Below are 23,881 nucleotides of genomic sequence, written 5' to 3' on the forward strand. Positions count from 1 at the left end.
TGCCCCTTCAGGTGTTTCTTCAAATTTGGGAACAAATATTAGTCCAAAGGGGTCAGGTCAGGTGAGTAGGGGGGATGGTGGACCAATTGGAAACCCAGGGTGTTCAACTTGGTAGCCACAACGTTGGACGTGTGCGCAGGTGCATTGTCCTGCAACAAAAGAATCCCTTTGGTCAACTTTCCACTGCGTTTCGTTTTATTTGCCTCCTTCAGCTCCTCCAGGAGGTTAGCATAATACTGTCTGGTTATACTAGAGCCCTGAGGTAGGTAGTCCACTTACAGAATACCATCTTTGTCCCAGAAAACGGACGCCATGACTTTTTTGTCCGATTTCTGGATTTGGAACTTCTTCGGCCACGGGGACCCGTTGTGGCACCATTCCTTTGACTGTTCCTTGGTTTCAGGGTCATAGATGTGGAGCCAGGTTTTATCCTCAGTCACTAACCTAGCCAAAAAGTCCTGTGCACCTTCAAAATGGGCCAAAATGGCTTTGGATGCTTCAACTTGTTTCTTCTTCTGATCACTGTTCAAACATTTCGGCACCCACTTCGCTGAAAGCTTGCACATGTCCAGGATAGTGGTGATAACAAACCCAACACGCTCCCGTGAGATGTCAAACATATGGGCTATCTTTTTTGTGGATATTCGCTGGTCCTCAATTATCAGCATATGGACAGCATTGCAGGCTCATCGGGGCTCATCTTCAACAGTGAAATGCCCAGTCTTGAAATGAGAGATCCTGGTTTTGACAGTGCTGTAGGAAGGACACTTCCCCCCTAGTGTATGTGACATCTCAGTGTGAATGTCCTTTGCTGACTTTCCCTGGAGAAACAAAAACTTTATGACGGCCCGTAACTCCAACGAAGTAAAACTTGCTTGTGCCTCTGCCATCACAGCTTCTCACTAAAAGAAAAATCAGTTTTAAGAATCAAAAAGACCTGATATTTGCACAGTTACATACTAAGATATTAGGCTGTCATATGCCCCTACACTCGTTTTTCTATTTCATCTGGAAGGGGGCAAAGCCAGGAACTTTTGAAAAACTGAAGAGTATTTTAGGAAGCAATGTATAAAATATTTCCTAATGTTTCCAAAATTCCATATCAACAATTTCGGATGTGTTTAGCAGAATCAGCCTGCTTTCCCAGGGGAAAAGATGGTCTATGGCTTTCAACTGGTGGAAAAGTTCAAGGGACCCAAATGGAGTGCTTTACTGCTTGGCCCTCTTGAACACAATGTTGGTATCTTCTCCTAATATATTTGGTTTATGCTTTGAGAGCTGTATCCTATGAGATCTCTTCCACCAGTTGCAGGTCCTGGGGTTATTGTGTAAATTATTGTGTAAATTAGATCATAAATACTTTTTCAAGGTAACACAACCACTTTTGGTTCCGTAATGTCAACATTTCATAACACCTTGTATTTGAACAAAAAGGAATTGGGACCCCTCCTTAAGGTGTTTAGCAGAATCAGTCTGTATTCCCTGGAAAAAAAGATTTATGATCTTTTCATAAGATCTTTTCATTTTTCCAGAACCTACAATTGACGGAAGAGTCTTCAAAGGGGATGTCACCCACAGGAGTGTTTTAAAACCAAATATAACAGGAGAGAATTCAAATACTGTACTCAAGAAGGCCAGGCAGTAAAGGCTCTAATTCTTCTGGTGCATGTTGTATAGGTGTATTTCTGGCTTGTTAAAGCTATTGGCATTACAAAGAGACAGGGACATTGTAGGTGGAGGATCTCTAGGACACATCCTAGCACCTGGGGGAAAAAGGGATAAAAATGGCACTTCTCATTACCCCAATGTTTTTTAAAGGTTTCCAGCTATTAAACGCTGTTACACTCAAGCTCCACACATGACTTCACCTGCAGCCTTGGACCCCTGAATTATGGACTACTGTAATCAGCAATCTTTTAGACTTATTTCTAGTGTTCTTGATCACTGCCTTGTCTTTCAGGCCTGGTTTTAAGGATAAGTGCACTTATCCATTTACAAACCCCCATCCCCCTTGCTTGATGCATACTTGTCTCAGAATGGTGCAGCATTTTCAATGTTTGTTTTCATTTCTGTGATGAATCTTCACTGAGCTGACCAGGCCTGTTTAGTAGCTCCCCAAGATACTTCACTAGCACGGCCAGCTCACTAAAAAAGCTGCTGGATGTAAATAAACACCAGAGCAAATATGAAATGTGGTAGGATAGTTTGGTTTCCTTTTAAATTGACCCTCTGCTAAAAATGAACATTCCACTTACCTTCCCTCAATCTTCTGTTTGTGCCTATTATTATTATTATTATTATTAATAAACAGGATTTATATAGCGCCAACATATTACGCAGCGCTGTACATTAAATAGGGATTGCAAATTACCGACTAATACAGACAGTGATACAGGAGGAGAGGACCCTGCCCCGAAGAGCTTACAATCTAGTAGGTGAGGGAATTTCACACACAATAGGATGGGAAATATGTAGTGGTGGTGTGTAGTGGTAGTTTCAATTGACAGAAGAAGACGGGTAGGCAAGTTTGAAAAAATGGGTTTTGAGCGCTCTTTTAAATGAGCAGAAAGTAGGAGCAAGCCGAATAGGACGAGGAAGACCATTCCAGAGAGTTCGAGCAGCTCTAGAGAAGTCTTGTATCCGTGCGTGTGATGAGGTTATGAGTGAGGAAGTCAATAGTAGGTCATTGGAGGAGCGGAGAGAGCGGCAGGGGGAGTATTTTTTAACCATGTCAGAAATGTAAGTGGGACAATAACTGTGTAGGGATTTGAAGGCAAAGCACAGGAGTTTAAATTTGATTCTAAGGTGAAATGGAAGCCAATGGAGAGAACTACAAAGAGATACAGCGGAAGAGGAGCGGAGGGAAGGATGGATGAGTCTGGCTGCAGCATTCATGATAGATTGTAGAGGAGAGAGTCGGGTTAGTGGAATACCAGCGAGAAGAATGTTACAGTAGTCCAGACGGGAGATGATGAGAGCATGTACAAGGAGTTTGGTGGTCTCAGGGGACAGGTAGGGGCAGATTTTGGTGATGTTGCGTAGGTGAAAGTGACAGTGCCTAGGTGGGTAAGATGTCACCATCCTCCGTGTTCCACACGAAACAACTTAAATTTCATGAGAAATAGTCCTTGCAAAATATTAAGACATGTTTTCATGAAATTTTATTTTCATTGCTCCACCTAAATTTACCCAGAACATCGGGGAGGCCTTGCCTAGCGATGTGGAAGACTTGGAGAAGAGGAAGAGAGCCTAGGAAATGTAAATGGCCCTTATGTTTATATAGAAGGTCTACTTTATGAGAGCAGGACATTCTACCAACTTGTGAGGAGCTTTGTGTATTTGCATGTTTCATGCTTGTTTTGACTTAAAACATCTTGAATCATCAGATGAGCTTGTAAGCCAGTCAACTGGCATCTTTATTGGGAGATCAGCAACGTCAACCCACATATTTTTTTTTCACAACATATTTGCTCAACCACAACTGGATGGTTATTTTCTCAAGTAAGATGAAAGTTCTAATGGAAAGAGTTCTTTTCTTAGTTTTATTCTTTATTATTATTCTAACACATCCATAAATGGCCATGGGTTGCACTTACAGTATACCTTAAGACAGTGAGAATATACAAGGTCCGAAAAAGGAAGGGAAAATAAAGCTTTTGACCAGAACAGCTCATTATTTTGTATGTGCTTCATAAAGCAGCAGTTTTTCTTTATTACCATGGCCTTACAGAAACCTGAGCTCACAGGACTACCACACCACCCCCAGTATAGAAGAATAATGTATACAGACCTCCCAGACTTACCCCTTCAGTCATCAGCCAGTGCTCTGCATAGAAACATAATCATATACTACACTGATCTAACACATAAATATAGAGATTGTCTCAAGATAATGACAAACACAAGGGGAAGTTATTAGCAGGTGAGTAATGACATCTTTATAAAAGAAGGCCATTTTCTATTGTGTAATACAATGTTCTGCATTGCTCACTATTCATCATCCCTTTCTTAATCTGTACTCTATGACATGACCTCTACAAGGTTTCTATATAAAAGTATATTGAAAGCTAAGCTTTTCTTGTGCCAAAAATGCCTATTTGTAGATTAGATCAAGGTGAAGTTGTAAAGGATGTCCGTCCTATGACCTATACTATCACCGCACTGATCTCTTTCTTATTACAACCACATAGGAAGTGTTGTAAGACAGTTCATATAGGCCAATTTCCCTTTACCTTGATGATGGCAGGACCTTTTTTGACAAATTAGACATGACAAAGATATTTTACACGAAACCCGAAGATTAGCAAAATGAAGCCCAGTCCACATACCAGCAGGCCCTACCCAATTTTCTAAAATGTTGTAATTAGTGCCACCAAGACATACCTAGCCACCATGGTAAAAGATTCCAGTTTTAACATCTGTCACCATAAACTATTTTTACAAGGCATAAAAATGTACTGGTGATGGCAGTTGATTGTCCATTTCTACCCAGAATCACAAATGTCAGATCACAGATCTACTTCTAGGTGCTTCCTCTTTATCCCTGTGTCTTACACAAATTCTTAACCTCCCCTTACTTGGCTATGTACATTGTTAAAGCTGATTTCCTGGCAAAAATACCCCAAATCCCTTATCAGCTGCTATCCATTGACATTAAGAAGAAAAGATACAAAAAGAGACTGGTTTAGTTAAAGTTTATCTTGTATGGATCATTAGTATCTAGAAGCTCTGTCCAGGGCCACTAGTTGGTATTGCTGAAATCTCCTACACTTTAATGTCATGGTACCCCCGACAGAACCCTATGAAGATCCCTGTGATGGGCTCTTCTGATGGCCAGCAGAACGGTGGTCTGTGCCATGAAATGAAGAAATTGGGCCCAGCCTGTCACATGACTACAAATTCAGGTAGCTCCATTTTTTTTAAACAATCTTATCTATTAGATTAGAAGGGGTAAACATTGTGAGCTTAATGGCAGTGGGGTGGATTTACCCTAAGGATAAGCTTTATTTCACACTGAGCAGAACATATCTTATCAGGGAAGTTTATTCAAATCTTCTGTTTAAGTTTTTGTTAGATATGGGACACTTAAACACGTTGATAATATCTGATCTTTATATCTGTTGAGGGTATCATTGAAAACTCTTTGTATGTCTCATGTGGCCAATATAAGCGGTTCTACTTACCTTGATTAACTCTTTTGATATATGGAACAAGAAGAGCAGAAAAATGCAAAGGGAAGGGAGGGAATAGTAGGTAGACACCCAAAACTCATAAGCTCAAAGGAACACAGCTGGTAATTCTGATATCTTGCAGATGGAGTATATCACTTTCTTGTTGAACTGGTTCCCTAAAGCACCAACAGCAAACAGGCCAATCTGTAGTCACTGTAGAACTTGGGTGATCAGGCAAACCTGAAATGGATTTCTTAAAAATCATTAGCTATTAGTTGGCCCATGTTTTCAATCCTGGACCAGATCCATTGCAGGTTTGCTGGGTCACCCAGGTTCTTTCATAATAGTCTATCTTTTACAGACTTTGAGAGCTTTGATAAATCAGGCCCATTGTGTGTAGTCTAATTAGGTGGGACTGATACATGCTATTTATGAATTGCTCCACAGTGACAGCACCTACAGAGGTCAACAGGGGCTTGTTTATAGGCTCATTTACATTTTATATATTTTTAGTTTAGTGTCCGTAGCCCAGCCAGATATTCCCTATAGGATAACTTTAGTGATACCATGATAGTGGGCAACCCCCAGTAGGCTATATTTACTGTTGATATTTTGTTGATTTTTTATACTTTTTTTGTGTTTACATAGTTATCCATTTAAATATTCAGATCAATAATACCTAATTTATCATTGCTAAGTATCTTTTTGCATTAATAATTTAAACAATGTTTGTATTCAAAGAAAGTCATTTTGGGCTATTTGTTCTCTTTGTACAGCTGTTTGTTGATTCCATTTAACCTACAGCATTATCTGCTTCTAGGAAAAAAAAGACATGACTTCTAAGGAATGTCTGCTGGCAGTGGGCTTGTTAGATTAACTATTGCGCTAAAGCTTTTCAACAATATTTTTCTTAAGAGTAAACAGATCAGAACAGGTTTGACATATTTAGAAAAACTGGTCTATTGTACCTCTGTTTGATTTTGGATGACATCTACTGTATGAAATGCGTGGGTGTAAAATATACAGTAAAGAAGGAAGATCTGAACTTTTGAATTTGGCAAGTTTCCCTGAAATATTGTTTGGAGAGCTCCACAATAACCCAGGGGCCTAAAAACAGACAGTGTAATCTAGAGGCATATAGGCTACTGAAAGTGTTTTTTATTTAAGCTACGTACACACTTCCAATTATTATCGTTGGAAAACGAACGACGAACGATCCTGCACGATACACACGAACGATGTTCAACGATCGTCGTCCAATCCGATCCGCCGGTCCGGTCGTTCGTTTCCAACGACTTTCCTCGTTCGTCAGGGTCGTTGGTTACTTTTTTACGAACGATTTTTTGCCCAATCGGTCGTTCGTCGTTCCTTTTGAACGATAAAAAATGGAAGTGTGTACGCACCTTAAGTCAGGGGTGCCAAAGATCTATCAATTAGTGCTGAGGGTGGAATACCCAAAATAGTGCTTTTCAAAGAGATAAATAATCGAGATCTGTAAAGGAACAAGACATTTAACCTAAAGTTGCATGTGGGGGGGGGGCTTTCTATAAAAAAATACCCAGAAGTCAACCTTTAGCCTAAAAAGAGGCCTTTTAAAGCACACATCTAATCAAATAATTAACTATACATACTTGCATTAATTATTACCTTCCAATTGATTTGCAATTCTGTTTCCCTCCTCTTGCAGTCCAGGTTCCCTTACCTGATAGCAAAACCAGCTAGATGACCTTGTTTTTCACCATGCCCATAAGGAACACAGTTTGGTCACTAATTTTCCACCAGGTTGTTGATTTGACACTAAACACCGAGGGGGTCATCCATCTAATTCTGCTCCCCCTTTTTGTCAGCAAGTATCCATTGTTAAACTGACAGTACAATGCAAGGAAGTAAAGCCTGATTGTCTTAAGTTTCTTCCCCTTTCTTTCCCAGTCTGAAAAGCTTCTCTTTAGTTGCTGATCAGCTGGGCCATTCTTTTGAGGGCTAATTACATTGCTAAAGAACAGTAACATGGGATTGCATTATTATTGCTGGGAATGGCAGCAAAGTGGTATCAGTGTTGCAGATAATGGTGCATGGAATAGTATGTAGCGTTGTCACCCTAAAGCTAGGTACACATGTGCAATAATTGTCATTAGAAAACGAACAACTAACGATAGATCAACGATTATGCACAATTATTTTGAACAATCGTATTGTGCACGATCATTCAAATATAATCTACCAATATGTACACACACTAGATACGATCGTTTGAACAATGCAATAAGTGACTTGTAAAGGAGAAAGTGTACTGCAGAACCATCCATGATCACTGAACGACTGTACAAATAATAGGTTGCGGACAATCCTCGCCCAATCAGATCTGCTGGGACCGACGTTCGCTTACAGCGACATTCCGCGTTCGTCGGCGTTGTGCACTTTGTTTGTTAACGATAATCGGATGAACGGTCATTAGTCCTTCATATTACATTTTTGGATTAGATACACTTTAAAGTACATACCTGCATAGGTTTTCTCTTTTGCTTTATATTATTTTTTTATTGTTTTGGAAAAGTAGAGAATAGCTAGCCCTATTTGGAATTATCCAACAATTTTATATTTTTGTAATGTTTCTGTTCCTAGGACAAGAGGTAAGGGGAAATCCTTCAATAGGGATATCTGTTTCTAACTTTCTAAAATGGTAATTTCTTTACTAAGTATAGCAGTGTTTCTTGAACTTTTTAGCATGGGGAACCATTAAAATATAACTTTCAGGTCTGCTATAATTTCTGCAATAATTGCTATATCCACAGAAAATAACAGAAAATAACCTCATAGAGGTGTTAAATCTCTCCTACCTTACTTTTAATCCCTTTTGATACTTTTTTAAAAAAAGGTTTAGACCTCATGAATTAGGTCTGACGATTGTAGGTTACCTGGAGCCCCTGGACGTTTTATAGAGTTAATTCAAAGTCTTGTAACTTTCAGTTTTGTTTGGTAGCTTAGTCTTTTTGCAAATGTAAAAACATATGAAAATCATGGAGTCCTGTCATTACAAATGGTAACTGCATACAGTTATCATAATACAATAGTTTAGTTATAGCAGGCTCCTAATAAATGACCACTATATGTATAGCAGCAAAGTGGTCATATTGTTAGCTGGGTTTTTAGGCAAAGACATTTAATTGGTTTGCATTAGGCCATAGGTGTCCCCACTAGTGGGAAACTCAAGTTCTAGTCTTCACTGAACCAGGACCAAGTTCAAGGAATGAGTCTTGATGGGCTGAAGTATCTAGGACATACATTTTAGACCTCAGAAACTGTTCTTTGTGTCCATGTGTGGAAAATAAGTGGCAAAATCAAAGCTGCTGCTGGGCGCAATACACATTCATGACAACAACAATAAGGAATAAAATTAAAAAATAAAGATTTCTTTATATTATAGAGATTTGGCATTTTGACATTTTAGTCTGTGAGTTTCAGTTTGTTTTTCCATCCCAAGGATATTGCCAAGGTTTGTGGACAACTGCAAGCATTTCAAACACTTTTTTTTAAGCCACCAGGGAAACTTTCCATTACTCACTGAGAAAAACCCTTCTTCTTACATCTTGTTTAAATTTCATCCAGTACATACTGGTTCTAAATGCAGCTTATTGCTTACTCTGAGTTTCTTTTCTGATGCATGCAAGTGGAACAGTAGCTCGAGAACCTGTTTTTCATTCTCTGGAAGCCAACCCTGTGAGTTTCTCAGAGGCAGGCCAGGATATAATGTCTCTCCTGTGGTGCTTTTGGCTTTGACATGTCACATGACAATAGATTTCAAAGAACACAACATAGGCTATTGACATTAGCTGGAGGGCAAAGGAGAGAGCCCTGCAAAATCTGGAAATATTTTTAATCAAATATGAGAAGTGAATTGTCTCTGTTCATCCAGCTCTTTATTTTTATTTATGGGTGAATTATGCTATTGATAATCTTTATTAGCATTACGCATTCACAAATGTTTATTGGGCAGTGCATGTTTTTTTTCAGATGACCATGTACCCATGTGCTTAATGTGTGGACATGTCTGTGTGACTTCACATGTGATTGCTAAAGTAAACAACAAAAAAACTTCTGTTTTTACCCTAAATGTTGTAACTGAATTTTTTTTTGTGCTGAATAGTGTTGGGGAATAGAGATTTTTTATTTTAATGCCTTCATGTGCACATTTTCTGTGCTTGGTATGAATTAATCTCCATTGCAGCATGTGGTATTCGGTGCAGACACACAGCTGCCTGGTGTTTTGGTGCTTTGCTTTAGGCTACATACACACATTAGATGACTCCCGTACGATAATCGGCTGATATTGGACGAGAATGTGGTGTGTGTACAGCAGTTGTCATTCGTTGGTCTGATGAACGTCCTGGCAGATCCACGGATGATGAACGATCGTAATGAAAGAGAGGGGGAGATGGAGCATTGGGGTGCTGCTCCTCGTTTTCCCCTCCCCTCTCATATATGCAGAATGGAGCTTTATGCACAGCGTATGCATTGTGCAGTCTTTACTCCTTGGAAAGGATTGTGAAAGATCCCTCCCAATGACAATTATTGCACGTGTGTACCCAGCCTTAGTACACACGGGCAATCATTGTCTTTGGAAAGGATCCTTCACAATGCTTTCCAACGACTGCATGATGCATGAACGAGGGATGTACATTCAGCACCGTTCTGCTGTATAGAGAGGGGAAGGGGAGAACGACGGAACGGCACCCCGCCCTACCCCTTCACTTCTATTACGATCGTTCATTGTACATTGTCCATGGATCCGCCAGAACAGTTGTTCAGATGATGGACGACGAGTGCTGTACACAAGCAAGCTTCCCCTTCAAAATCGGCCCTGAGCCGATTATCGGACGAGAAAAATTGCATGTGTGTACCTAGCCTTACTTTTAAGAGCATGGGATCCAAGGTTTGCACTCTCTTTCTTCATTATCTGTCCACTTATCTATCTGTCTATTTATCAGGTGTCAAACACAAGGCCGAATATGGCCCACGGTCCATTTTTATGTGGCCCCTGGTGATTGTGCCCTGAATCACTGCCAGTTACAGCTGTTTTGTCCAGAGTAGGTGCAGAGCATGGAGACGTGCCGTAGCATACAAAAGTAAGGTGACTGAGCAGGAGCACAGTCCTCAAATTATTTTTGCGCTCAGGGAACTATTTGCTCATTTAATGCAAAATAAAGGAAAGACCTTGCCTGAATTGTCACCCTGCTACAACCTGTTGCCAACCTGGCTGCAAAGATCTTGCTATGATGTGTGATTTAACTAAGTGTCTCACCCAACAGAACTAGTGGCTGCAGGGATACAAACAAGTCATCACGAAAATATCTGATATGATCACAGCATCCCAACGTAAGCTTCTCTTATGGAAGACACCTAAGTATCCTAATAAAAAGTTCGTCCCATGACTTGTGTTTTAGATTTTGGCCCCTTCTATGATGTGAGTTTGACACCTCTGATTTATCTAATCAAACCTATCCCAGGTTGGGATCTCACAGTTTAGATCTAGACCCCACTTTTCAAAAATCCCTTGTGCAACAAAATGTCTTCATACGTACAATATTTATGTTTGCAACAAAAAACTTTTATTTCTTCTTTTTTATTGTTGACTAGCTAGATTGACTAGCTAGATGGTGCTGGGGAATTTAAAAAAAATGTTCTGTATGTAGCAAAAAGGAACTTTGTGTCACTGCTGTTCTAAAACAATTATATAATGATAAAACTCATTCATTGAATTTATTAGAATTATTGGTAAAGGTCTACAGTGGCACATGATTATTTCACTTATTTGCAGAAAACTTATAGTAGCCTATTGTTTACAAGATTGCAAATCCAGATCTTGGAAGCATTCACTGTATATGCCAGTAAAGCAGATGGTGTGCTAGCAACTTTGTAGCAGATATGTGTAATATGATCATAAACTCCAATAAATAACATGAGTAGGAAGATAACTAAAAGATAAATGTAAAAGTTCTGGGGGATTGAGCAACTATATGGTAAGAGCTGTTAGGGTCCTTCCAAGTCAATGGATTTACCATCAGCTGAAAAAAAGTCAAAGACATTCTCCACTGCTGTAAATTATTTTTGATTGCATAATAAGAAACTTTTGTAGAAATTAATACAACTCATGCTCAGAAGTAAAGAATTGGCTTGGGGAGTTTGCAATGGAAGCAGACCCTTATGGATCTAGCGGGAACATGGACAGTTTAGTCTTAGGACTGTCAGGAAGGATGTTCAATTATTGTAGCTCAAAACCATTGTTACTGACAGTTTCAGGAACATTGTTCATATGGGCTGCTTAGGTAATGCTAAGCAGCCTATTTTGTGCTCCATGGAGAGGGGTGGGGGACTACAGGAGGCACCCCACTGTGGGGACTACAATAGCCCCTGAAATGGCAAATTCGCAAAAGGAGCTTTCCTGTAAAAATGTAAAAAAAATAAAATAAATAAAAAGTGAAATCGGTGCTTTTTGTTGCATTTTAGGGAAGGTATGGTATCAGTTTTGGTGGTAATGGTGCATGGAATAGTATGGTGCATACAATAGTAAGGTATTGAGCATTGTCACCCTAGGATAGGATGTGTGTTACTTGCTGGATTATCAAATTAATGTAAAGGAAAAAAGAAAACATATGCAGCCACCAAATCCAAAGTTTGCAAAACTGCAATATATTACATTTTTGGTTTAGATACACTTGAACGTGCATGGCTGCATAGGTTTTACTTTATTCTTATTTTGGATAATGTAGGGAATAGTTAGCCCAATTTGTCATTAGTCCTATTGCCTATTTGTAATACATTTATATTTTTTTGTGATGTTTATTTTCCTAGGACAAGAGGTAAGGGAAGATAATCCTAGATTGTAAGCTCTTCGGGGCAGGTTCTCCTCTTCCTGTGTCACTGTCTGTCGATTGCAACTCCTATTTAATGTACAGCACTGCGCAACATGTTGGCGCTTTATAAATCCAGTTTATTATTATTATTATATAATAATAATAATATTAATATTAATAATAATAATAATAATAATAATAATTCTCCAATGGGGACAGTTGAATCTGTGCTATCTTTTTGCTAACCTTTTGATACTTTTTAGAAAAGATTTAGACCTTATGAATTAAGACTAACCATTGTAGGTCACCTGAGGTGAGATTGGTACTTTTTGTTGCATTTTAAGAAAGGAACTTCACCCAATCTAGCACCTTCGCAGTGCAATATCAGATAACGATGAAGAGGAACCTGTAAGAAAAGGAAACAAGGTGATGAAGTGTATTTTTTTTAAATGAAAATTCCAGATAGTCAACTTAGCTTACACTTAAAACTAAATTAATGTTTAACAATTCCTAAACCCTGTAATATTACTTTGTGACAGATGCTATTTGTGGGTTGATGTAAGCACTGTATATTACAAAAAGACTGCCATTAAAAAAACCTTAAATACTGTTTTTTTTCGTTTGCATGCCTTGTTGTGATCTCCTGCAGCCCCATTGCAACCACTTCCTATCTGTGGGTATGCACTCCAGTAAGGGTTGCAAGGCATTTATCACAGTGGGTTGCGTAATGGTGACAACAATAGAACATACCTGTGCAATGTGTGTCAGCACCACTACTGGTAGTCTGCTTGTCACAGAGATACAACACAAAGCAACAGGTGTATACTATGGTCACCCCATAACAGGAATAACCACCAGCTATTATTTAATAAATATTATTTTTTTATATTTCAGTTATCGGTTCTTACAATATACATTTTTGTGTCAATAAAATGGCAAAGCAGCTCCAATACTTCATCAAATCCAAAGTGATCATATCAATCAGAGTGCTGCTGCTTAGCAAACATATCTATTTAAATATAGACTGCTCTTATTTGTATTGCAGGCTATTTTATTAGCCCTTGTCTAGCAAATGTGTCTCATCTATGCAAAATATATGTATATATATTGTTTAACTCTACCATTTCATTTATACTTTTGCCTTACAAAGGGACACCAATGCTGACTGTAAAAATGCTTTACTGGCTACTAAAAGGTAAAGGATCAATAAAACATTTGTCTTTTTATTGTTCACAAATACTGACTATTTAAAAATATGTATATCACATCATCCTTCTGGCCATACTAATCTTGAGGAAGCCATAGTCTGCCATTTGTAGTGTTGTCATTTAATGGTTCCTGAATCTTTATGGCTGGATCATCAGGTATTATTTTAATGAAAGCTGCAGATGCAAAAAAAAAAAACTTTTATTAACATTAAAGTGGAACTTTTGTGAAAAAGAAAAAAATTCACTTTACTGATGACAAGCCCTTGATCCGTCCACAAACTGACCCCAGTGGGTTCCAAGCTGGCATGGTTTTTCTTCTTTTTGGCGTAGCACTGTTCACTGTAGCATACAGCGCCGCCATCTTCTTTCTTTGGGATTTTTCTCATGTCATCCTATTTCGTATTGAGCAGGAAGAGATCGGGTGAAGTGTCTTCCTGATAATGTGAAAAAAAAGGTACTGACCTCACTGCGCATGCGTGAGATCGAGCACATTATAGGACAGCCCTTTATGACTCCATGTTGGGCATGGGCAGAAGGAGCAGCTTACAGCTTCCTGGGATTTATGACATTAGAATCCTGGAGGCTGCTGGTTCCCCCTTCAGTTTTTACTTCGGTGGCGCTAAAGGCCGAAGGGGAGGGGTCCTCGCCAAAATAAAAATACAATGACAACACTTTTACCACATTTTTACTATATATAAAAGTAATAGCCACTCTTTTAAATAAAGTTAAAAATATGGTAGTAAGTATGCTTTTTTATGTTATGAGAATTTTATATGGAATTTCAGTGATTGGGTTTACATGAGGGTTTCCATTAACATTTAGATTACAACACATATGTATGGTGGTTACAGAAGGAGATGATGCCAAAAGTCTGCCATGAGGTCTCCTCATGTGATACCTGCAGATATATAACGTAGCCTTCTCTATATAATAAATAATCTGTAATGTAGATTGACCAGACCATTAACCCCATTCTTTTTGCCTGTCACTGATCTGGACAAACAATAGCAATCTATACAAGAAAGCTCTAGCATAAACAAGCTCTAATAAACTGAGATTACATTTTATAAGACACTTTTTTTGGGGGGGGGCTTAATTATGTAGTTAGTGCTTTAGAATGTCGGTCCTGGTTGTTGGTTGAGCCGTTGTCATGGTGACCGGTGAATGCTCTAAAGAAATCCCTCCACTATTTTGTGACCTCTCTTCGGTCTTTTCCACTCAAGGCTTTCTCTGTTGATAGACAGAAGGGGACAATAACGATTGTGAGAATGGGAGGCGTGGGAGAGCTCAGTTACTGGAAGAGAGTGGGAGATGTGATGCACTTCTACTGTGTGACCCACTCCAACTTGCAGTTCTCATTTCCCCTTTGTTCCAAAACAACTTTCTTTCTATTCTGTACAGCATGGACCTTTAAAAAAAGCAAAGAAAGAAGGCCAGAACGAGAATTTCTCCAGCAGCAATGTGGGACTCAGATGAGAACTTTGGTTTGAATAACCTGGGCCCTTTCAAATCCCCACTGGCTCTGTCTGGGGTGTCAAACTGCATTTCAAAAGAGCCGATACAGTGAAAGCTTAAAAAGAATTATTCGGCAAGATTTAGAAAGGGGCGCATGGACATTCACATGAAAAGAAGATATTTACAATTCATGTTTTGAGACTAAATCACTTCTGTTCAGGCTATAAACTGGGCCTGTGCTTTTCATTTGTATTTTTATAGCCTGCTGCTGTGAGATGGGAAAGAGCAGAATCTCTTAGATAGGCAACCCAGAAAATCAATAACATTGTAGATTACAGACATGTCCTTAAATCACCCTACAGCCTAATTCCAGTACATCAGGTAGAAAATGGGACTATTAAAGTGGAACCAGAGCCATGGGACTCACCTATCCACACTTCATTGCAGGACACCATCATCTTCCTCCTCTTTTTCCTGGAGAGACCTTTGTCATACTTGAATGGCCGTGCTGGGATGACGTACCTCCCATGCAGGGACATGGGTGTCCTTTCATCCCTGGCACATACAAGGGAAGCCAAATTTGCTGGGCATGTAAGAGACATTTCTGCAAAAGGCACATATAATACTGGTACCTAATAGGACTGCTGCTAATGACTTCAACAGTTTGCAAAAGTTCTGGAGAATATAAAGGCATACTGGGGAGTCTATCAGGGGTCTGTACTAAAAAAGTTAAGTACTCCTGGTTTAAAGTGGGACTAAACCTGTGCTACTTACCTATCCCCATTCCATTGCTGGGCACTGCCATCTTCCTCTTTTTCTTCTTCTTTACAATCTTGCTGGAATAATGTAGCTCCTATGCAGGCCTGCAGGAGTTGATTCAAGGCACATGCAAAGGAAGCCAGAATTGTCAGGTTTTCCTGGAAAGCACCGCTCACTTGCTCATGCGCAGTTCAACATCTTTGACCGTTACCCAGCGCAATCAGGCAGGTAAGATGGAATACTGCATAAGGGACATCGCCTGTCCCTTTCTGCAATAATGACCTGCCAGGTAAGTCATTTGTAAAAAAGGAACTTTAGGTCCACTTTAAAGCAAAACTTCTACTAATATGGAAGGTTTGTCAATCAGCTCTACCAGAAGGTAAAAAAAGTACCTGTAGAGGGATAAATTGTACCTATATTACCCCTGTCTTCTGCATTTCTGGTTGTGTTGTCACTGTCCTTTGGGCAGCGTAATTGTAGTCATGGAATACACTCCAACCCATTGCAAGACATTTTACCTCCTCTGCTTTCCACAGGACTTTACCAGGAAGGACATTGACCTATTTGCTGCTTTGCACCACAGGAATAAGATGAGGATAAAGTATGTATAACACTACTTTAGCCTTTTCAGGTTCATTTTCTACCTATATATAGTATTTCCAAAGAGGAGAGGCACGTTCTTATTCATTTAGGGAGTTAGCACTTGCCCCTAGGGCAAGCTTGGGGTGGGTAAGTGACTTTTTCTAGGCATAGGTGGGGTTAAAGGCATGAGACAGCCATCCACCATCACCAGCATGAATTTAAATTAAGTTTTACTTAACTGGTGAAACATTTTAGCTTTAAAGTCCACTTAAACCAATATGCATATATGTTTTAGTGTGGATCTCTCCTCACTGGAGTCTCTGAGAGATATATTGCGGTTGATTTACTAAAGGAATATAGGCTACTCGCAGGACAAAGACCCAAGTAACATATCCCCTTGCAAAAGATAATTAGCTTGGTAATTAAAATCATCTCTGCTGACTTATCCAATCACATACATACACTTACACTTACAGTGATTGAGTACTGTTCGCAAAGTATATTTTGACCAATCCAATTTAAGTTGAAATCCAGCCAACTCAAAATTATTCCAAAACAATCTAAATGGTGCAAGGCAGAAGAGGCCTTGATACAGAATTTCAAATCTTTTGGTAAATAAAACAGTTGATGCATATGTATTCCAGGAAGAGAGATAAAATAATTATATTAACTTCATGTGCTATGTACATTAAAACAATTCTGCTTTTGTATGGTACTATTAGGTTATATCTGTTCAGTTTGCGATTTAAACCACAAAAAAGAAATATGAAACAATTCTTTATTATCTGAGTACATCATGTGCACTCTTTCCCTTGAAGCATTTATAGTGACTGAATGAGTGTGCAGCCCCTGAGCTAGTAACAATGCAGGAACATGGCATGATAGATCCCCACAGATAACACAGAAGATATATAATGTACAGCAGTGTATGTCTAGTTACATCTAGCACAGTGATCCATGCCTCTGTCATGCTGGGGCATGCCAACCTACGCACAGCTATGCTGCTGACAAATATCTCTAGGCTATGGGATGAGCTTTTACGCCTCCTAAATGATTTTTACCCCACAGGCCCCTGAATGACAATGTTTTATTCTGAGAATCTCAATAGTTGAGCTGAGTCATGCATGTGCAATTTTTACAGCAATACCTGAAAGCTGCTAAATGACTGGGGAATCTCCAACAAAAGGAACTGGTAAAGGGGTTAGAGAAGTGAGGTGGATGCCCAGGCTGGGGCTTGTAAAGTGGCCACACACATACAAATTTTATTTTTCAGATTTAATCGGTTAATTAACAAAATTTAGCTTTGGTTATGTAATATGAGGTTTTATCAAAGCCCGTTAAGGTGCCCACAGGCTTAAGATAATAGTATCCTTTTAGTTAAATCAGTAGATGATTTATTGCATCTTGGTTGTCCTTTAGGACCTGATCTGTGGCCCATGACAGCACCAAGGGTGCATAATATTCAGTGTGGGCAATGTTATAGAAAACTGTCAGAGACTGCAGACAAGTTACAGTGGATGATCACAGACTGCAGACATGCAACAGGTATGGTTGGAGGTTAAAGCCATGGTACATAAAATGGCCAGAGACTGTAGCCGTGCTACAGGTGTGGTTGGAGATATGCTGTTGAAGATGGGCAGAGACTGTGACGTGCTACAAGCATTGTTGGAGACTAAAGACATGTTGCAGGACATGAGCAGATATTTGAGACTTGCTATAGTTCTGTTTGGAGCCTAGAGACATGTTGCAGGACATGGGCAGATACCAGGGCCATGCTAAAGGTGGGGTTGGGGACAGGTCGCAGCAGATGAACAGAGACTGTGACACGCTACAGGTGTTTTTGCAAAGACGTGAATTAGGACTTGGGCAGATACTGGGGCATGCTATAGGTCTGGTTGAAGACTGGAGACATGGTGCAGGACTTCAGCAGATAGTAGTGACATGCTATAGATGTGGGTGGAGATTGGAGACATGATTTAGGACATGGGTCGATACTGGGGCATGTTTCAGGTCTGGTTTGAGACTGGAGACATGCTCCAGGACATGGGCCAATATTGGGGCATATTATAGGTCTGGTTGAAGACTAGACATATAGTGCAGGACATCAGCAGATATTGGTAACATGCTATAGGTGTTGTAGGAGACTAAATACATTCTGCAGGCCATGGGCTGATATTGGTAACATGCTATAGGTGTGGTTGGAGATTGAAGAGAGGACATTGGCACAGACTGGGAAGATTTTAAATTATTACATGTAGTGTCTTCAAATACTGCTCCCTTTACAACCAACTGCTGCTGTGGTTTGCAAAAGGCACATGTTCTGTGTTGTATGGTATCTGATTTTGTTGGTGTGATACTAAGGCTACGTACACATGTGCAATAATTGTCGTTGGAAAGGATCTTTCATGATCCTTTCCAACAACTAACGACTGCACGATGCATGAACGAGCGCTGTGTGTACGTAGCTTAAGACTAATCATTTTACTGGGGTTTTGTGCAGAAAACATTTGGGGAAGGGAGACAGTTGATATAAATGTGGCCCTGGCTATTCCACACACATCAGTGTTTTTTTTTTCCAGAAGAGTTCCACATTTCCCCGAAATGGCATTGTCTTTATATTTTTTTTCTAGTCAAGATGCAAGAGTGTTTACTCCAGTACTTCCTTAAACATTGTTTTGTTGCTAAGCAATACATCAATATATACATCTGAATATTTAATATTGCTTGGAATGACTCTGCTTGTAACAACGTACAAACATGTTCTGTGAGAAAGTGTCTTTTGAGTCATGGCTGAAAAAAAGTTTTGATGCAATAAGTTAGAAAGAGAGACAGCAGATTTCATGGAAAGGTAACAGAGACAGAGGGAGAGATAATTTAGTGTTCTACAGACTGTCTCTTGTTTGCAATTTGCATGCATATCTCTTAGATTAGGTAAAAATAAATATTTCATCTTCCCCGGAATGTGTAAAGTTGTATGAAATGGAACACAGTGGTTCATTTGATTTTTGTGCAGTAAGTCTTGCAGGAACGCACCGGGAGCTTTCTGACTGGACAACGACAGAGCAACAGAAGGTTGATATGGGCACAGAACCATGTGTGGGTGCTAGGGACCCTCAGTTTGATAGAAACAGATGGCCCAGGCTTTTGCCTTGTCCTAATAGGAATTCAGTTCTAGGTGAGTGGACAAACTAAGTACGTAGTACACCTTTCCACTAATAAAAATGCAAAGGAATAGCAAGGAAAACGCTACCAGGAAGGCAGCAATATGAAACCTTGTATTAAAAATAGGAATGTGTTATTGATAGTCATCACAAGGTGTGGGTGGCTGAATGTCATTGCCACCCTAGGCCTTTGCTTAAGTAGGCAGAAATCAAGTCTTTGATCTATTTCATTGCACAGTGTTGTCACTTTTTAATTAACAAACATGCTTGCAGGAGGCAAGAGCACAAAGGAAACCATCATTGTGCCATTGCTTCTCCCATAAACAAGCAAGGAGGTGACACCACTATATTCCTAACCTGGTGTCAACCCTGACTTTTCAAGTTTGCTGAAGACGTGTCAACCAAAAGACAAGCCTAAAGGAGTCACAGATATCTTGACTGATAGGTAAAGCAGTTCACAAATATATTTATATTATAAGTTCAGCTGTGACAGTCATTGAGTTCAGTTACAAATTTGTGCATATACAAGGAAATAATAAAAACTTGAATCTCGCCTTTATTTATACTAGATAAAAGTAAGACAAACATTAGGGGAAAATTTAAAACACCTGTAAACAGCACATAGAAAAAATGAACATGGCCATGATTTGTTAAGGTCCGGAGCACAATAACAATGAGATCAAACAGACACAGATATTTGACTAGACAAATTTGTTGGCTGATGCACAAAGTATGCCGGAGGAGAGTTTAACAATCTCTAATAAAATCTTGCAGACAGAAAGAAAGAGAAATGAACCGGCTTAGTTATTTCTACAGTCCTGACCTGCAAAGGAGAGCTACTACTTATCAGCCCCCACTGTGTTTTAGCTGCAAAGGTTTCATACCTAAGGAAGCCATTCAATTGGACTTCAGATTTAGATTCAGATTTTTTAAAGCCTAATGCACAGGCCAAACCCAACATTTTTTCAGAAATAGTAAGTGTAGGGTCAGACAAAGTTTGGACAAGTAAAGTCAAAAGATTCCCAAACACATCAGAAATAAAGCATGAAAACTCTAGTGAATTTATTCTACCCTGTAAATGATTCTTAGTAAATGAAATAGCATAAGGTGTCTCATGAAGCATTGGTGGATACATTTGTTTTCAGTGTCTCCAAGATAGATACATTGATAATGTCACAAAAAAAGATATGATAGTCTTGTTTTTAGGCTACAATATATATTCTCTGCACTGGAGAGGTCCTAAATCTGCCCACTCTTCACTCTTTATCTGTTAGCACATGTGCACCATAGCAGAATGACTGGCTCCCAGTGCTGATCCTTCCAATCCCAGTTGCTGTACAAAAGATACACATAGTTTATATTAGGACAAACTTAGGTGCTTACACTAGATGCATTAGAAAATAAATAGTTTTTTCTGGGTTATAAGAAATTACATATCTTTATCCAACTTATTGTTTGCCACCAATTAGGACCCTCCCAATGCAGTGTATACCCCCCTTTTGCATACCTCAGGTCAGTGGGGACCTAAACCAGGAGCTGCTCCCAAAAAATGTTGTTGACTCCATCAGGACAAGTGTGGAGGGCTTAAGCTGCATACATACATGCAATTATTGTGGTTTGAAAGGATTTTTCACGATCCTTCCCAACGACTAACAACTGGACGATGCTTGAACAAGTGCTGTACATACAGCACTGTTCTGCTCTATATAGAGGGGAGAACAATGGAGTGGCACCCCGCTGCGTGCTCTCTCCCTTTCTTGCATTAGGATCGTTCATCGTCCTTTGTTCGTGGATCTGCCAGGATGGTCGTTCGGACGACGGGCGCTGTACACAGGACAGATTCTCGTCTGATATCGACCCTAAGCTGATTATCGGGCGAGAACCATTGAACTTGTGTATGTAGCTTTAGTGGGATGATGAAAGTGAGTTTTGGTGAAAATGGACAATGACTCACATAACATTTCAAGCAGTATTTTATATGTACTGTCCAAAGTACTGATCCAGCTCTGGCGCTTTTTACACTGAATTAAAAAAAGTGTCAGTGCACTTGCATTCCTGATTGTTTATTACCAATAACAATATTTAGCCTCTGGCACACTGTATCAAAATGAGGACATTTCAGGCATTATTCAATGTGTGCTTTTCAGTCTTTCTGCACTACCATAGCTAGTAGTCATAGGACACTTCAATAAAATACCTGAAACAGGAGCAATCCTACGTAAGAAAAGAGTAGGCCTTTAATTCTTGAGGCTGTATAACCATATTTCAACCCCAAAACAAAAATGTAATATATTTCAGTCTACCAGTCCTAAATGTGGTGGTTGCATTTTTTAGTTGGATTTTTTTCCCTTTATTTTTACTTGTTGATCATACACACTTCCTGTCTTTAGTTGGACAAGGTCAGTATGGTGATATCATGATGAGGAAAACAAGTATATAAAAAAAACACCATGGCAAAGTGAGTGCAAAAATTAACTTTAGTAATTCAAATGAAACAGCATGGCAAGAGTTAGCATATATGCACATTGTCGCTTGCTTACCTAGTATACCACTCTTCTGCAACAGCCTCTGTCCCTGAAGCTTTTATCTTCAGCTTGTCTTCTAATGAGGTTGCAGTCTTCGGTACTTTGAGTGATGGGCTCGGGGTAATAAAACACCCACACATGTGCATGAGATTTAAGGTGCACACTGTACACTGCGCTGCACATGCATGAATGTACAATTACACCAAAAAAGGCAATCAGAAGTGTTTTTGACAGAAGAGACCTAACTATCTCTTTTGTCTTAACAAAGCCAACTTGTCAGCATTTAATTATGCTTTAACAGTAACCCAAATCAGTGTAGCTTATACCAAACAATAAACATAATGTAAGAAATTAGCAGAACAACTATTTCAGCTTTTACATCAATTTATTTCTTTAGGGTCTTATTTAAATGGTGATGTCACTTAAGAAAAACATCATAATTGTAACCTAGAACATGAATAAAAGCTAGGGGTTAATGCATGCGGTTCACCCTGTACAATAAACAGAAAGTTCTTTTTTAAAAGGCTGAATGTGACCTACTTATTGAATTGGAGACCTCTGCAAATGACCCTCTCCCCCTCCAGCTTTATCCAAACATCAGTCTGGAACATAAAGTGTTGAAAGAGATGGACAAACCGTCAAACAAAGGTCTGCAGTGAAGGCCCTTGTTCAGTTTTTGGGCAGGACAAGTCACCTTTCTTATCGCATGTAAGAAAACGTTTACCTTTGCTGATAGAAACCTGATTGGGCCATTGCTTACACAGGTGTTAACCCTTTGTCACCTGAAGAAAGGGGGGTAAGGGGTAGGTCAAACCCATGATGTCAGGGTCACTGAAGTCTCTGCCCAATAAGCAAACAGTTAACTCTAAACATTGATTGCTCTGGATTTTAATTTGCACCTCATTAATCCATATGACAAGCCTGGCTGGTTGATGAATGATTTGGCAGTTTGAAAGCAGGCGTACAGATTGCACGACACACCCTCCTAAGTAGACTGGATACTGATAGCACCCAATCATTTTATGACTGCAAAATAAATACACATGGCTTTCATTAAACTGTATACACAATCTATCTCCATCATGTGCATACACTGGATCCACTGATTAATTCCAGTTGGACCATCTTTGTGTGGCATCTAGGTTAAAATATTTAGGCAATCACACCCACCTTCCATTGTTGCTAATTTTCCTGAAATTAGGTTGAATATTTCGTCAATATGGACTTGTGCTGATAAAACAGGCTTTCATAGCAACCTTTCCTTAAAAAATGCTAGTTAGGCTTGTTTAGGTATAAAGATTAAAAGTTGTGACTTGATTCTTTTTTATGCTTGTTTCACTTTAGTGATTCAAAAAGTACCGAAACTCAAAATGAATAGGCTGTAATGTTGCTTAATGCATGAACATCTAAGTCCTGCTGAACTTTTTGTAGTTTGCAGCACGCATTGATGTTCTTTCCATACCTCAATTTACTTGAAATGTATTTTATTTTCTCGGTGTCTCTGTATTATGGCTTACAGTTACGACATGGAAATCTCCCCACCATGGGTTCTTACCTTTTCTTACTTTATACAAAAATCAAAATGAAACATTTTTTTTTGCACTGGGCCTTTCTTCTTTGACAGAGTATGAAAAATCATAACTGGTTGCAGATTGAGAAGGTAATTTTTATTAACTCAAAAGACCATCTCAGGGTAAATACAAAGTACCCTCATAAATGCCTCCTACCTGCTATAACCGATTCTGAGCAGTTTTACTTATCTGTGAAGAAAGATATACTGTCCTTAGTCCCCTGTTTAGGCTACAGATTTTCTTGCACCAGCCAGTCCACAAAAATCCCATTTTTGATGGGATCATGGAGACCATGGCCCTGATTTAATAAAGCTTTCCAAGAACATTATGGGAGAGACTGGATGATCCAGCAGACCTGAAAGGGCTTAAAATCTTTGCCAACTAATTGTAAATAATTTTAAGAAACCCATTCAAGGTTTGCTAGATCTCAGGTTCACTCATGATAGTCTATCTTCTCCAATCTTGGAGGAATTTAATAAATCGGGCCCACTATTTATCTGGATCTTGAGAGGACCTATCTGCTGGACCTTGGTCCACGTAACTGAAGACTGTTCCATGGCACACAGGCAGTGGGTAAACTAGAGAGAAGGCATGAGGA

The 23,881-nt window shown here is 39.3% G+C and overlaps 1 long non-coding RNA gene across 1 annotated transcript in view; it reads right to left on the minus strand.

Moving 5' to 3' along the window:
* LOC140329477 (uncharacterized) overlaps positions 1–23,881 on the minus strand; it is a 152,459-nt gene that overhangs the window by 22,903 nt on the left and 105,675 nt on the right. Inside the window, exon 2 of the long non-coding RNA XR_011920489.1 lies at positions 12,318–12,428. This is a non-coding gene — a long non-coding RNA (uncharacterized lncRNA). The remainder of the gene's footprint in view (positions 1–12,317; positions 12,429–23,881) is intronic.

This window comes from Pyxicephalus adspersus, chromosome 4 (genome assembly GCF_032062135.1).
Source record: "Pyxicephalus adspersus chromosome 4, UCB_Pads_2.0, whole genome shotgun sequence".
NCBI lineage: Eukaryota > Metazoa > Chordata > Amphibia > Anura > Pyxicephalidae > Pyxicephalus > Pyxicephalus adspersus.